Source organism: Miniopterus natalensis, chromosome 2 (assembly GCF_054644295.1).
Source record: "Miniopterus natalensis isolate mMinNat1 chromosome 2, mMinNat1.hap1, whole genome shotgun sequence".
NCBI lineage: Eukaryota > Metazoa > Chordata > Mammalia > Chiroptera > Miniopteridae > Miniopterus > Miniopterus natalensis.
This window is the reverse complement of record NC_142082.1, coordinates 53,140,392-53,152,124: the sequence shown is the minus strand read 5'-3', so window position 1 is coordinate 53,152,124 and position 11,733 is coordinate 53,140,392. Positions and strand designations below refer to the sequence as shown.

The following is an 11,733-nucleotide window of genomic DNA, read 5'->3' as shown; positions in this document are numbered from 1 at the left end:
AGTGTCTGGTGTCCTAGCTGCCATCTGCAAAGCTGCTGTCTCTGCCAGGACCACCGCAGCCCCCTGCCCTTCAGCCACAGCCACCACCACTGTGTTGCCACCACCTCAGACCATCTGTATGATTAGGCCACAATCTTCAACGAGCAAACATATTCTTCAGTTCTGTGTGTTCTTGAAGGGCAGTGGAGATACCTGCCAGGCACAGTATCACCTCTATGCAGAGAAGTGAACTGTAGAAATTCATTAGTACTCCACCAAGAAACTTCCAAAAGAGTGGTTAACCTGGACACAGAAGTGTTGAATTGGAATTGCATAGCATTTTACAAGAGTTCTCACCTGGATAGGGTACACCTCAGTGCACTTCCTTTCTATTGCTTCAGTATTACTGGGTTGAAGAATTGCTGCTTGTTAAGAGGTTCATTTTACTTCTCATTACTCCCAACTTCATACTCAAAGTACTGAGAAGTTCAAGTGAAGTATATTGAAGTAGACTCAGTTTCTTTGCATCATTTCTGTATTCAGTTTTTAAATTCTTTCATAACCCTATCGAGTGTCTTTTAACTAACATGGCTCAAATGAACCACCCAGCTCCTGTGGAAGTCACACACAAGAATATGAGATTTCTCATTACACACAGTCCAACCAATGCCACCTTAAACAGATTTGTAGAGGAACTTAAGAAGTATGGAGTTACCACAATAGTAAGAGTATGTGAAGCAACTTATGACACTACTCTTGCGGAGAAAGAAAGCATCCATGTTCTTGATTCACCTTTTGATGGTAGTGCACCACCATCCAATCAGATTGTTGATAACTAGTTAAATCATATAAAAATTAAGTTTCATGATGAACCTGGTTTGTATTGCTGTTCATTGTATTGCAGGCCTTGAGCTCTGGTGCTTGTTGCCCTGGCATTAACCAAAGGTGGAATGAAGTATAAAGATGCAGTACAGTTCATAAGACAAAAGCAGCATGGAGCTTTTAAAGGCAAGCAGCTTTTGTATTTGGAGAAGTATCATCCTAAAATGTGGCTGCACTTCAAACACTCCAGTGGTCACGGAAACAAGTGTTGCATTCAATAAAACAGTTGCCTGATTCCATTGCCTTGGAAGTGGGACTTGAGGCAGGACCTAATTTGTCATACATATTAGGGTTGGTGAATAAGTCTAATGAAGCTTCCATAGAAGCATTGAAAAGCAGCTTTGCCAGGCCACAAGCTTGACAGAATTGCAACCTCTATATTTGGGTTACAATCAACCTATTTTGACACTTAGCAAACAATTCTTACTGTTCAGCATTTAAATGTGCTTGCCATTTGTACCAATGCTGTATTGAGTTATGTCTTTAAATCTAGTTCCATGCCAGAATCTTATCAATATATAAGAGATTTAGAAAGATTAGGTGCCAAAATACTGAGCATAAGACTTGTATATTTTTAATATCATAGAGAACTAAAATCCCAGGAACTCTGAATACTCTGGACCTTATATAGTTTATCCATTCAGTCATTTCAAACATAAGTAGGGCCTATATGGTTATTTGCCTGCTCATTTTATGTTACATCTCCCACATTTATGCAAGTATATATCAGGTGTGCTCAACTTTTAATTTGTATAACAAGTCTTAGTTATTATTTATCCTTCTATAAATCTCATTTTGTGCTGTTATGGAAAGTGTCCATTTTGAAAATCTACATTGTACAGAGCACATGTCTTTAATGTCTCCAGACAAAAAGCCTTACAGTTAATATTAATGTTTGCACTTGGGGTGCAATTTATAGGGGGGGCTGAGAAAAGAATGGGAGGGAGCTATTAAGTATATTTAGTAAAATGTTGCCTTTGTCTTGTGTTGAATATGTAGAATATACTCTTTAGTAAATATTTTTTTTGAAGGTAGAGATGCTTCGTTGTAGCTAAAACAACACTTAATCATAAAAATGCTGAAATTCTTGTATATTTTTTTACATTCTGAAGTTGTTTACCAATGTTTTTTGTTTAAAGTGTGATTTTTTTCCCCCCTTCCTATGCTTCCTTGCAAAAAAAGAAGTGGGTTTCTGTTAATGAATTGAGCAGACATCTAATATTTTATATGCTATTTGAGCTGTGTAACTTAGTATTTGGATATTTGATAATTTGTTTTATTATATAATTGATAAAATGGTGATATGTATTAATGTTAGTTCAACCATATACTTATACTGTATGGGGATGTGTGGTTATAGTTCTGTGGGAGAAATAATTTGTCAGTGTTCACCAGCTTGTAAAAATCTATTATGAGAGCTTAAATATCTAAATAAATAATGAGATGCATTAAAAAAAAAAAATGGCCAAAAGTAGTCAAAACAACTTAAGGAAGAATAAAATAGGAGAACTCTACTATGAAAAAAATCTATACAGCTAGAATGATTTATACTTATTGATATTGGTGGAGTGTGTGACAAATATAAAAGTGGAACAAAATATGAAGCACAGAAACAGACTAATGTACATAAAAACTTTATTAAATGACAAATGTGTCATTATAATTCAATGAGGAATGAAGACACTATTCATTGAAAAATGTTAGGACAATTGGCTACACATATGGAAGATAATAATATTATATCAACATACTGTAAACAAAAATAAACTCCAGATGCATTAAGTACCTAAGAGAATTTTTTTTAATTTAGAAAGAAAAATAGGAAGATAATTTAATGATACAAAAGTGTGGGAAATTTCTAGGCAGGCTGAAAACCTTAAAAACATTAATATTGATGAATTAGACTTCATTAAAAAAAATTCTGCACTAAAAAAGATATCATAAAATTTTATTTAAACCACAAACTGTGAAAAGATATTTGCAACACCCATAATTTACAGTATAAGTTTTCAAGATATACACATCATTCCTAAAGATCAATTAGAGATAAACAATAAAAAGCATATGAATGATGAAGATGAGGGAAAAATCTAAATAGCCAATGTAAATATGAAAAGATGCTCTACTTCTACAAATCACGGAATTTAAATCAAGATAATAGGTTTTCATTTTACACTCATCCAATTGGCAAAAATGAAGAAATCTGTTAATATCAAGTGTTGGCAATGATGAAACAGGAATTCTCCATGTGTGGATATGTAAATTGGAAAACCATTATTTGGTCAGGGTCCTAGCAGGAAACAGATGGCATACTCAAAAAAAGTAACTGAAGAGAGAGTTTAAAGAAGGGAATATTTACAAAGCTGAGAGTAAGGGTTAAGAGAAATTGACAGGGGATGGTGAAGCACCATGGGGTTAGTAACACCAGCACGCTGTTACTGCCTTAAGCCTGAAGGGTGATGACCAGAACAGCTAAAGAGCTGTCTTTTCAGGAAAGAAATACCCAGCTGAAGTTGTGACCTTCATAGAGGAAGGCAGAGGTGGTAAACCACACCTAACCGTGTAAGGAGCTTACTTCCCCCAAAGTTCTATTTCCTAAGCTCCTGTTGGTACTTCTTATTGGCCAAACCCAATAGAAGCATAAGGTCATGGGAACCAAGTTGGTACCGCTCATAAAGGTTAGTCTCCTGGGTCACAGAACATGGTGGAATAGGATGGACAATGTCAAGAAGGGCAGATGGAAAACATCTAGCATAACAGCAGTGGAGAGAAATGTGGTAAAATTTAGTAGCTTTGAATATATGCACACCCTCTAACCTACAGTACCCTTTCTAGGTATATACTCAGGAGACACATGTGGACAAGAAAACACATTGAATTAAATGTTTGCACATAAAAGCATTGTTTATAACAGCAAAGAATTTTGCAACCACCTAAGTGCTCATTAACAGAAAGTTTGGTAATATCATATATTTATACAATGAAATACCACATAACAATAAGTATGGTGAACTAGAGGTACATTATAAATATAGGTAAATCTAAAAATAATGCTGTTGCATGAATAAAGCAAACTGCAAAAAACTATACCCAGAGTTATATGATTTAGATAATTTTTTCCCCCTAAAAAAGTACACAGAGAAACCCCTTCATTTTTTTCATGGAAACATGAACGTGCAGTAATAAAAAGCACTCCTGTATAAGAGTGCGACACAACAACTTCACAACAGTGCTTAGCTCTGAAAAAGGAAACAGAACATATAGGGGAATTGCCTTTATTTATATCTACAATGTGTTTATATTTTTATAAACAGATTTGAAAAAATTACTATCAACTCTCCAGTCTAAGTCTATGTGTGGGTATGTTTTTAGTTCTTTTGTCAGGAGCTGGATTGCTGGGTTTTATAAGGTTAACTTTATAAAACACAGATAAACTTTTCTTTTTTTTTGTTTCATGATTTTTTTTAAATTTTATTTTTGTTTGAAATATTACAGATGTCCCTTTTTCTCCCCAATGACCCATTCCACCCTGTCCCATCCCCCTCCCCAGTCCCTCTCCCCACCATTGTCCGTGTCCTTGGGTTGTACATATATGCATATAAATTCTTTAGTTACTCTCTCCCCCTCCACCCACCCACCCTCCTCCATCCCTCTGACATTCATCAGTCTGATCTATGCTTCCATGTCATTGAATCTATTCTGTTCATCAGTTTATTAAGTTCTTTAGATTCCACGTATAAGTGAGATCATGTGATGTTTGTCTTTCACTGCCTGTCTTATTTCACTTAGCATAATTTTCTCCAGGTCCATCCATACTGTCCCAAAGGGTATGAGATTCTTCTTCTTTACACTGGCGTAGTATTCCGTGGTGTAAATGTCCCACAGCTTTTTTACTCACTCATCTACTGATGGGCACTTGGGTGTTTACAGATCTTAGCTATTGTAAACTGTGCTGCTATGAACATTGGGGTACATATATTCTATCTGATTAGTGTTTCAGGATTCTTAGGATACATTCCTAGGAGTGGAATCACTGGGTCAAAAAGCAGCTCCATTTTTAATTTTTTGAGGAACCTCCATAGTGCTTTCCATAGTGGCTGCACCAGTCTGCATTCCCACCAGCACTGTACTAGGTTCCCCTTTCTCCACACCCTCGCCAGCACATGTCGTTTGTTGATTTGTTGATGGCGCCATTCTGACAGGTGTGAAGTGATGCCCCATTGTGGTATTAATTTGCATCTCTCTGATGATTAGAGACGTTGAGCATTTTCTCATGTGTCTCTTGGCCATCCGTATGTCCTTTTTCAAGAACTGTCTATTCAAGTCCTTTGCCCATTTCTTAATTTGGTTGTTTGCCTTCCTCTTGCTGAGAGACAAGCTTTTCAAAGTGACTGCAAAATTCTGCTTTCCTGCTATAGCTTGTTACAGTCATTCTATAGTCACATGGCACTTGGTATTGTCAGACTTTTTAATTTAGCCATTCCATCACTAGTAGAATTTATGTAGTGGTATCTTATTATGGTTTTAACAGGCATTCACCTAATACTAATGAGGTTGAGTATATTTTTAATTTTCTATTTGTGTATCTTCTTTGGAAGAGCATTTATTCAAATATTTTGCTCATTCTACCCCCCCCCCATGTGTTGTCTTATTAGATTGTTAGAGTTCTTTATATATTTCAGGTACAGACCCTTTATAAGATATATATTTTTGCAAATATTTTCTTCTGGTCCATGACTTGCCCTATTTATTTAAAGCAGAAAAGTGGTTGCTAAGAGCTAGGAGGTGGGAGGGAACTGGCTACAAAGAATGATGAGAGAATGTTTTTGAGGGTGATGGAAATGTTTTATATCGTAATCATGATGGTAATTACACAGCAGTATATATTTGTTGAAACTTATCTAAATTTGGACTTAAAATTGATTAATTTGTTTCCATATAAATTATACTTTGAAAAAGCTACTTAATAAATTTTTAAATTAAGTATGGTAAATTTTAACATGAGCTAAATTTTTAAATTCACTAGCTACATTAGTGCTATATTGATTTTTATACATTTTTGTATGTTTAAATTATTGTGTAGTTTTAAAATATGAGAGAAACAGTGTCCTTCTGGTTTTAACTTTGTAAAATCCGGCTTCTTTGATGAACCATTGATTCAGTGGGGAAACTAATCTGGAGTGAAAATTATTAGTGAAAACTATTAAAATGAAAAAATGTACCTATCCCTTCTATGTCTGAAAAGCTTAATTGTTCCAGACAGATCCTGGAATTTACAGGCTTCTGGACATTAATTTATCAATTTTTTAATTGCACACGAACTAAGAGTGCAGTTCTGCTCCACCGAAGGCATGGCAGCAATAAAGCATCGTGTGTGACACTCTGAACGAGCCTTCACAGACATTTCCACTTGGTGAGAACATTTTAGGCTCCCCAGCTGCTTTGGTTAGGGAACTTGTTAAAAGATTGTTAAATTGATCATCTGATTTGGAAATCATCTGATTGGAAATTTGCATTCGCTGGAGAGATATTTTCTTACCACTGTCTCAAGTGGGCATTTAATCACCCTCTCATTTATTCAAATAGCAAATGTAAACTCACCATCACTCTCTATACCCAAGGCCTGAGTGAGAAGCTGCACAGCATACTGGACTACACATGGCGTTTAGAATCAAATCTTCTCTTAGTCACAGTTAACCCTGATGCCTGGGTAGGGCACATACCTTATTCATGCCTTAATTTCCTGTCCTTCAAAAGGGAGACCATAATGCCTACCTCACAAGTTTCTTGTATTAAATATCTACTTAACATTCTATCCATAGGAAGCATGTGAGATGATGTACTGTTCTTGTCACATAGTAGAAATAATCAATGGAAGTGTTATTATTACTAATATAATTAGTATTTATTCAATGAATAGTTGTTTCCTATCATTATCTCCTTAACTCCCCACATATCTATTATTATCCATAAATGCAGCAAAAGTATACAGCAGGTATTTCCAAATTAATGCTTGGTAAAAATTACTTAAAAGAGAGTATTGAACATAGAAAAGACATGAAGTAATGGTCATCGAGAGTACTTAAAATATTTCAAAGAAAAAATAGATGTTTTAAGTCAAGAATACTAAACTATTTCTATTTTATTAATGCATCTTTAAAAGTGTAGCCTAGGCTAAATGATTTATGACAGTACTTTGTAGTATATTAGAAGTGCCCTATAGTATATTTTGTAAATACAGTGACATTTTAGCGATAAGAGCTCTCCTTACATGTCTATTATTAAATCATTTCTCCAAAGACAGGTTAAACTGCCAAGTTTAGGGTAAGAATTATAGGGTTTATAGATTCATGACATGAAAATAAGTATGCTTGAGCTGCGTAATGTATATTCACTGTGAAGGTGGACTATAGCAGAACAAGAAATAATTACAATACTAAGAATGTAAAAAAGTGAGCAAAATAATTTTTTTTAGTGTCTAAGCTCTCTTAAAATTACTTTCACTCTTGCTCTTTGCTTAAATAAGAATAAAATGTTACCAGAATTGTCATTTTTATTTGGCTCACTCCAAAAGCTGTGACCACCTCGGCAGTATTTTCATTAAAGACTAACTCCGATTGAGATTAGGACTAGCTGACAGAGAGAGGGCTGACTTTTGCACTTGAGTTGGAATTCTGGCAGTTATCAAAAGAAGTAAAAATAAAATTGGTAAGTTTAAATGTTGATGAAATATTACTGATTCCAATACAATTGCAACATTTTCATTTATTAGAGAACTGAACAAAAGACGTACATAGAATGCCAATGTGGCAAACTGGTCTGATTTAACACATCTCAAGGGAAGTCTGAACTGTACCCTTCAGGGGTGGTGTGGGTCAATTTTACTTCCCATGAGCGTCATTGAGTTTGTCCCCTGAAAGGGGTACTGGTTCATGAAATAAAGTTAATAAGCATGTAGATATAAAATTTTATAACTAGGTGAATATTGATTATTGAGTTTTCTACTCAGAACAACAACAGTGAAGTCCCCATTTCATATCGTTCTTGTCCTATAGAATCTTGCTTAGAGATTTGGGCTACAGAACACCAAGACAGGATTTGAAGCACAGTAAAAGAAACTAGGGCACATGAGCTCTTAGCAAAGGCATAAGTTACTTTTGAAATAGTTTATATTAGCAGTTCTCAAACTTTAGCTTGCATCAGAATGACCCCAGTTGTTGGATTTCCACCCCCACAGTTTTTGATTCAATAGGTCTGGGGAGGTTTCCATGAATTTGCATTTCTAACAGGTTCCCAGGAGATAGCTGCTGCTGGTCTGCCACCATTCTTGAGGTGATTTGGTGTTTATGCTATGGGTGTCAGTAAGTCAATTTCCCATTTCCTAGCAGCTGGGAGAGTAGGGTCTGTTTGAGGAATGTCAGACAATTATCTTTCATTTCTTCATTTACTCAATAAATTCTTGCCAGGTGCCCATAGATTCTTACTAAATTCTAAATACAGGGTGAGGAAAAAGTAGGTTTACAGTTGTGAGTACACAAAACACAGAGCTTATTCTTGTATTATTATTGATTGATTATTGTATTATTTTCCATATGAACAACTATAAACCTAACTTTGCCCACCCTGTATACAGCTATGAATAATAAGACTTAGATCATCATTGCTTTCAATGTGCCTAAGAGCTAATCATGGAGTTCTGATAAAGTATGTGATGATTATAAGTAAGGTTGCTATGAAACATAAGAGAGGAACACCACACAGACTTGTGGGGGTAGACAGGGAAGTCTTCCTGGGGAATGACACCTCCACTTTTCTGATATCTCCTCTAAACTAAAAAATGAAAGAAAACAAAAGCCTATAACTTTTGAGCTAGTGCCTCTCCCCTTAATTAATGTGAGAGCTTTCTTAGAATGTTCAACCTGCCACCTCTCTTAGCTACTCACAAAAACCTCAACACCACTACTGTGTTATAAAAATGCAAATATAGTCACATCACTCTCATGCCTGAAGCTTCCTATACCTTCGGGATAAATGCCAAACTTCTCTATGATCTTTTCCAGTTTGCACTTTTAACTTTTAAGCATGCTACCAGCCACCCAAACACCTTATTCTCCAACCTTGTGGTACTTCTTGCTTATCCTGAACATGTTCTTTTTCTTTTACATCTAGATATTGTGCATGCTCTTTTCTCTATCTTGATTTTTTTGTTTTGTTCCTGTATTGCCCACCTTCATCTTTTCTGTTGTAGCTCGATGTTTTGGTCTCCTATGAAACCTTTTCTTGATCTTCTCTGGAGGATAATCACTTCTTTTTCTGTGTTACAAACATCTGGCAGATATGTCCTTGTTAAGTGTGATGGGCTAATTGTCTTGTCTATCCCCTAAACCAGTGACTTTCAACTGGTGTGCTGAAAGAATTTAAGACATGCAATACCTGACTACTTAGGGGCACTGACCTCTTTTCCCTTAGATTGTCAAATAAAAAAAATGACGACAGCCAACAACAATAGATGTCCAGTGTCAATAAATCAAAATTACACCTATTTTTTGTCAGATCAGCAAAATATATATTTTTTGGTGTGCCTCAGAATTTTAGTAATTAGTTTATGTATAGCATGAGATGAAAAAGGTTGAAAATTGCTGCCCTAGACTAGACTGTGGATTCCTGCATGACAGAGACTATGAATTACTTATTTCATAATATAGTACTTACACAAAACTAGGTACATAATAGGTGCTCATTAATTGGTTACTGAATTAAAAATTTAGGTCCAATTATTTCTACCTTGGTTGTTACCACAGCCTAATATTTTTAACTTAATACCAATTTTAAGTATCTAGATGACAGAATCTGACAGACACAGCTTGAGTCTAGAAACCATTATTTGTCCTTTAAGCTGTGACTTGTTGGGGATGGGGCAGAGTTGTACAATACATAAAGTTTTCCCTTATCAGTTGTGGGTAGGCAAGTTAAACACCGAGGGCAAGGGAGGGCATGAGCAAAAATGATAGATTCATGTGTCTCATTTATCCCCCTTCAAGTCCCCAAATATCCCTGATAGTGTAAAGATGTCAATCCACAAGAACAGAAATAACTAGAAAAAATAGCAGATGAGTGATTCAATGAAATGTGGGAAGATGAGAAGTCAAAGGAAAATGATAACCAATTTAGAAGAGCAGAGAAAGTTTGAACCTAATTATCTGCTGAGGGGAATTATGGATGAGCCAAGTTAATCCATGGAATTCTGAGGAACGGAGGTACCCCAGATAGACAGAACAAAGAGTTATGCATAGGGTAATGTTTCTACAAGGGACTTCTTTTCCAGCATTTTCTGGAAAATTATATTTTTCTGAACCCAGAGAAAAAATCAATCGGGAAAATAAGAATTACAATTTCCCTGCAAGAATTGAAGCTTAATAATTATCATAGAGGTGTTACTAGTTTGAAGAAATAGACTGATCTCAAGTTGGAAGCAGGAACAGAAATCACTGATATGCAGAGTCAGGGAATAAGATGGAAATTTCCAGAACTAGGACATGAGCAGAGAAACAGTTAAGATCTAATCAGTGGCTGTTGCCATGTTATAAGTGTTTGTGGCCCCATCTGCTGCTAAGAGTACATCATTATTGCAAATAAAATAAATATTATTACATTTATATGCATAGTATACTTTATATAAATCCTTAGAAAGTTATTCCAGAAGCAAAATAAGTTCTTAAACTGGCAATTTCTACATGTGATTTTGTGTAGTGCTGCTAATTGTATTAGGATATCAGAATGTTATGTTGCTATAATATAACCCAATAATGCTAGCTGGACTTTTTCAATGTTTGAAAATACTCTATAAGCTACAGGGGTTTGTAAACACTTTAATAGAAGAAATGCAGGGAGAAGATAAGAATGTTGTAGAACACTAAAACAGAATTAGTAACTGATCTAAATCCTGAATCAGCAAAAGCAATATAGATTTCAATGGTAAACCAAGTTCAGGGCAAATGAGTGAAATATTTCATCATTGAAAAAGGAAATGAGCTTTTATGAAGCAGCATATACCCTAACATTCAACTTGAAGATTTTTTGGACTCACTCTGACAACTGCCACAAAATGAAAGGAATTTTTCTACATAATGGAATGTTTGTTATGAAATAAAATCAAGACAATTGGACAGAGCTAAAACACTTTGTGTGTTTTATTTTATTATTTTATTTTATTAAATTTATTGGGGCAACATTGGTCAATAGGATCATATAGGGTTACATTTCTATGATACCTGATCTCTACATTGCATTGTACACCCACCACCCAAAGTCAAACCATCTTCTGTCACCATATATTTGACTCCTTTTACTGCTCGCACCCTCTTGCCCCCTTTCCTCTGGTAACCACCATACAGTTGTCTGTGTCTATGAGTTTCAATTCTATATCTCACATATGAGGGAAATCATATGGTTCTTAGCTTTTTCTGAGTGACTTATTTTGCTTAGCATAATATTTTTAAGGTCCATCCATGTTGTTGCAAATGGTACTATTTTATCTTTTATTATGGCTGAGTAGTATTCCATAGTATATATGCACCACATCTTCTTTATCCAGTCCTCTATCATAGGACACTTTGGTTATCTCTATGTCTTGGCCAACATGAATAATGCTTCAATAAATATAGGGGTGCCTATATCTTTTCAAATAAATGTTTTTGAGTTTTTTGGGTAGATATCCAGGAGACGATTGCTGGGTCATATTGTAACTCTATTCTTAATTTTTTTGAGGAACTGCCAGACTGTTTTCCACAGTGGCTGTACCAGTATACATTTCCACCAGCAGTGAATGAGGGTTCCCTTTGCTCCACAATCTCTCCAACACTTGTTATTATT

The 11,733-nt window shown here is 35.4% G+C and overlaps 1 pseudogene; it reads left to right on the top strand.

Annotated features, from left to right (window-relative positions):
• Positions 1–566: 566 nt before the first annotated feature.
• LOC107539856 (protein tyrosine phosphatase type IVA 1 pseudogene) lies at positions 567–1,082 on the top strand (annotated as a pseudogene).
• Positions 1,083–11,733: the final 10,651 nt, after the last annotated feature.